This window comes from Phoxinus phoxinus (assembly GCF_949152265.1).
Source record: "Phoxinus phoxinus genome assembly, chromosome: 17".
In the NCBI taxonomy this organism is placed as follows: domain Eukaryota; kingdom Metazoa; phylum Chordata; class Actinopteri; order Cypriniformes; family Leuciscidae; genus Phoxinus; species Phoxinus phoxinus.
The window spans coordinates 30,402,010-30,407,408 of record NC_136892.1 but is presented as its reverse complement, the minus strand read 5'-3'; the positions used below and the strand labels follow the sequence as shown (position 1 = coordinate 30,407,408).

At 38.0% G+C, this 5,399-nt stretch overlaps 1 protein-coding gene across 1 annotated transcript in view; it reads left to right on the top strand.

The window, feature by feature from the left end:
* The first annotated feature begins 1,581 nt into the window (after window positions 1-1,581).
* ctif (CBP80/20-dependent translation initiation factor) overlaps window positions 1,582-5,399 on the top strand; it is a 70,624-nt gene continuing 66,806 nt past the window's right edge. Inside the window, exon 1 of the mRNA XM_079584980.1 lies at window positions 1,582-1,809. The gene's annotated coding sequence lies outside the window, so the exon portion shown is untranslated. The remainder of the gene's footprint in view (window positions 1,810-5,399) is intronic.

The following is a 5,399-nucleotide window of genomic DNA, read 5'->3' as shown; positions in this document are numbered from 1 at the left end:
ACAAACTTAAACTAGCAAAACTGTCTGGTATTTGGCATAATGGAGTCTCTCAGGAGGAATCGTAGATGTTGAGGTGCTTTCACAGAACGGGGGACGGTGTGTGTCGAGGGTTGCGTTGGTGACAGGCTGTCCAGGGCGGGCGAGAGATGGAGTGATAGAGGGGATGGAGGAAGAGTCTGCAGGAAGATGGATCACACCAGGAAGATTAATTAGTCTCTGACAGCGACAGCTAAAGTGTTATTGCCATCTGGAGAGTGAGGAACTTCAGGAGACTTCTGAGTGTCAGTGTGTGTGTGTGTGTGTGTGTGTGTAAGACTTGAGCTTGGCAGTGCTGTTATTGATGAAAACAGTTCTCGCCAAAATGGCAAAGCGACTGAAAGGTGTCGAAGAAGGACATCACATGCGATGACCTTCACAAACAAAGTGATAATTGTGTGTGTGTGCGTGTGAACATGTGTTTTTGGCATGTAGAGGGAGGTGACTTTGCAGTTATAAAATCTTCACAGAATATATAATAGTTCATAAAATGGCACCCAACAACAGGGCCATCAATGGAAAAAATTGAACAAAAACAAAGTAAGATCAACTATATTGTAGTCGACTCACTCGTCACACACTCGTCACACACTCGTCACAGCACAGGCCTTGTGAATTCAAGCGACTGCACTAACAAACTCTCAACCACAACAACACATGATTTGTATGATTTGTGCCTCGTCCCTGTGCAGTTATTTCTTCTCTTCAAATTAAAGAAGTATTTCCAGATAAATGCCATTTTACCAAGTGCTCCAAAGCATGTGTATTTTCCTGATCGTGCACAAGAGGGCGACAGTGAGAGAGCTGAGGACGACACAAGAGATGTATGACCACTAGAGGGCAGCAGAAAACAAAGAAAAGATTGATGATGGTCTGAATTGATGACCTTTTATACAATTTATAACCATTGAGTGTGCCCTATGTGTGACACATACCTTAGTTTTGTGTTGTTACAATGGTTTAGTGATGCTATCAGGTGGTAGTGCACTATAGACTGACAAATTACTTACAATAATGTGAAAGTACTATAGTACTCTCGTGATTTTTTGGATAATTGACCATGGAAAAGCTGTGGTATTATTAGATTATCATGTTAGTATGGTAAATGCATTTCAGTACTATGGTATATATCAAAACAATATATTATTTTTAGTAAGGGAAAGAATACACTGACGCCACAAAAAAGTGCCACACTTTTGCAACATTTTTATTTAGTTAGGCTGTTTGATCATAAAACGGCAATGCAATTTTTTTTTATATACCTAAAATAGCAATTACAAACTGTTTTCTTTTTATATTAGGTAGCATATAATTAACAGGTGATAAATTTGTTTTATTTTATACTGTTCTTTATTGGCATGACATTTTTACAAACAATATTTTAAAAGCTTCATTACAAAAAAAAACTATTATGTTTCTAAAATAAAAAAACTACATATTACTGTTAACAATAAGATAAGATGCAATAAAATAGAATATCGCAACCATTCAACGAGATACCATTAACCATTCATCCATAATAACTATTCTCCTCGAACTCTAATTCCCACAATCCCCGGTTGCCACGTGCGCGTGTCCTGTCAGCAAACCGGACTAAACGTCACATTCCTGCATTCTCATCCCTGCGAGCGCGCGCGTGTGTGTGTGTGTGTGTGTGAGAGAGAGAGAGAGAGGGACGCAGGCTAATCTCTCCTCCAGGACACCTCTCTGTCCACGGGAAGCACTCATGTCCGGGCGGGTTTAACCGCGGAGGACCCCGACCGCAGATCTCGGGTGAGTGTTTGCGTGTGTGTGACGGTCTCGCCGGTCTGGCGTGTTTTACTGTGTTTACTGTGGCGCAGAGTGTAGTAACAGCGCGCGACCGGATGGAACGTCTCTGATACATTGTAACACTTCACACTCTTTGTGATCCGCAACTTTGTATCTCGCTGTTGATAAACTGCATGTGTTTGATCTGGCGGCAGCGGGGCTTTGATCACGGGCTGATGACAGATGTCTGACTGAACCTGTTGACGACTCTGATTCTTTTGTTCAATGTGTGTGTTTTTTGTTTTTATTGCGGCTCTTTTGCAAGCCTCACGTCATAATAGGGGTCTAATTTAATTCCATAAAGGCGCAAATGTTATGTTCTGAGGAGAATAAACTGTCAGATGTGTTCGTGTTGAGTGATTAACTGATGTGTTGGTGTTATGGGTCGGTCTATAGAAATATCAGCATGATCACGCGACTGTTGTGTTCCTGCTGGCCGGTTCAGGACAGTATTACCGGTGTCATGTCGTATCGATCCCCGGTGGTTACATCAGACGCGGGCAAGGCCACAAACACACGCAGTGTATGCAGTTAAAGAAGCCTGATCTTCCCTCGTCATCCTCAGTGACACGCCGCTGGCCTGCATTTACACTAGCCATTGACCGATATATAAACCTATCTATTCTGCATCTGTGCAACAAATTAACCTTAATATCCATTTTAAACATTTTATTATCATTTGCCAAGTTGTTTTGTGATCTGGATCTGTGAAATGGTTGCAGATTTATTTATGGTGTTAGACTGCCTGACTAAGCTTGATTAAGATATTATGAGTTTCTCACTTAAAATAAAAAATAAATGTTATGTAAAGAATATTTTATACTAATAAAATAACTACAAATAAGTTACTTTACCGGTGTTGTTGGGCGCTGGTCTGAACATAAGCATGACTGATAATATGCATGACAGCATATGAAGTCTAGTCATGATTATTGTTCTGAATATGCTTTATAATCATAGGGATATATATATATATATATATATATATATATATATATATATATATACGGCTGTAAACGATTAATCGTGATTAATCGAATCCAAAATAAAAGTTTGTATTTACATAATATATGTGTGTGTATATTGTCTATTATAATTATTTTGTATGTATAAATACACACACGCATGTATATATTTAAGAAAAAATTCTTATTTATATATAAAATAGTTCAATTTATATATAATATAAATCATATAAATATATATATGCAGTATATAAATGCAAATATTTCTCAAATATATACATGCATGTGTGTGTTTATATATACAAAATTATTATACACATATTATGTAAGCACAAACTCTTATTTTGGATTCGATTAATCGCGATTAGTCAATATATATATATGCTGAAATGCAGTCAGTGTTAAATACATGGGGGGAAACATTTGAAGGGTTATTATGTGCAGTCTTCCAAAGCACAGTGAATTTCTCAGTATATGGAGGTGTGTGTAGAGAGAGAGAAAGACATGTCTACACAGGCACATGTCAGTCTGAGAGCAGAATACTGTAGTACTCTTCATTAAAACTGTTAAACAAGTCATTAAGTTAATGTATAAGAGTGCCATTTGACTGTATAGACGTGAGAAGCTGCAGTCTGACTCGTAGCTCAGTGGATTCAGTGTGATCACATTCTGTTCTGTGTGTGTTTACAAAAGTAAGGCAGGTTTGGATAGGTGTGTGTTATGCCATGATGGCTGGACTGTCAGATCTGATGAGGGATCTTGAATGATCCACAAGAACAGTGTATCCGTGAGCTGTATATTTATTGGAAGAAACGCATGTTATTTTTGCTGAAACATGGTAAATGTTGTGACTTTATAAGAAGAATCTGGAGTTTAATTATTATAGTTGTTTCTCTGGCTCATGTTTCTTGCCTCATCATGCTCTGAAATGTCATTAATTTCTCTGGATTGTTAACATACTTTCTGAGCATTTGTCTCTGAACCTTTATTTTCATTAAAAATTACTCTGACATTGAGAGACATTTTAAGTTCATCAATATTTAGGTTTGCTATTGTTTGACTCTAAAAAGTGTTGACAGATAATAAAGATAATAATAAGTCATGATGGTGGATTATGTATTATACACACTAACATCAGAATAGACAACATTTCATCTTGTTGTATAAACCTATTCCTTGACAAAAAGGGCTTTGTTTGTCACACAGAACAGTGCTGATAGGGCTGTTTTCAGCCGCCCGTTATTGATTATCCAATCCCTGCTGCGCTCATCATGAACTAACATTCTGATTGGTTCAGTCTGACACTGTCCGTGCTTCTCATTGGTCGTTTGTGGTGCTGTGTGAGTTGGAACGTGTGTGGAATGTGCTCACTTCCTGCTTCTTCAGCCAATCAGAGCTGCCGGATCTCATCGCATTCCATTGGGATTCAGATCACATCATGAGTGTGTGTGAGAGAGGTAGAGACATTGGTGTGTGTGTGTGTGTGTGTGTGTGTGATCAGTATTCGTGTGAGTTCTGTATGTGTGCTGTTGTCTGTAAATTGAGTTTTGTGGGCCTGTAGTTAAAAGTCGCTTCATGTCTTGCATGTTCAGCATAATCTCATATTATTGTGCTCGTTTCATTTCAAGTCCATTTTAAATCACAGCTTCATATTGATAGAAAGGGTATTATCCGTCCGTCCTGCTATATGGAGAGATTTAGCAAATTAACTTGATTGATACTTGTTAAATGACTAACTAAACCACTGTGCAAGTGTGCATTGATCTTGCTGTATATTTTATTACTTACGCTTCATTGGAAATGCACATGACTTCATGCATTTGTAGTATTAATGCTCTTGCATCCTGGAAACGTGTAACACAATCATGTGCTGCTGACCGCTGTAACCTTGAGAGCAGAAATGAATGCTTTTGACGTTGCATTGTTGTGGATGGTGTTGTTCATCGTACTGTAGGTCTGTTTTAAAAAGCTTTTGTTTGGAGCCTCGATGATGAGTTGAGTTCAACAGAAGTTTAACAGTTAGTTTGGTATTATGATAGAATGATTATATCAGCTTGGCCAATTAATCCACTAGTATTGGCCAATTTATGAAGATTTGCATCAAGATGTGAGAGTGGCATTCAGTAAGACCTCAGAAACACTGATCTGTAGATCTGAGCATAGACATTAAATCCGATCTGTGAAGTGTGAATAAATCATGATTGGTTGTGTGTGTAAAATATTAAGCTGGTGTGTTGTTTAACTTGTTTTCTTCTTGGGTTGTTTTGAATGTAAAGGCGATAACATGTTGTAGGATAAGAATGTACAGTGATTATTTGCTGTATTTTGAGTGAAAGTTTGGTATTGTTCTCGCCGAGGTTTTGTTCTAGAACAGAACAGTGGATCTATTGTTTCTCTGGTGAGCTTCAGTTGTACGCCACTATTATTTCCACCAATAAATCCCTTTCCCGGGGCTTCCTAAGCCTCCTTTCCTACCTTTCCGAAACCTAAGAGTACCACAATTTAATCATACTCAAAAAGTACTACAACGAATATATTTGTTATTAGTTACTTTCCACCTCTGGTTGACAAACACCCTGTTCATAAGCA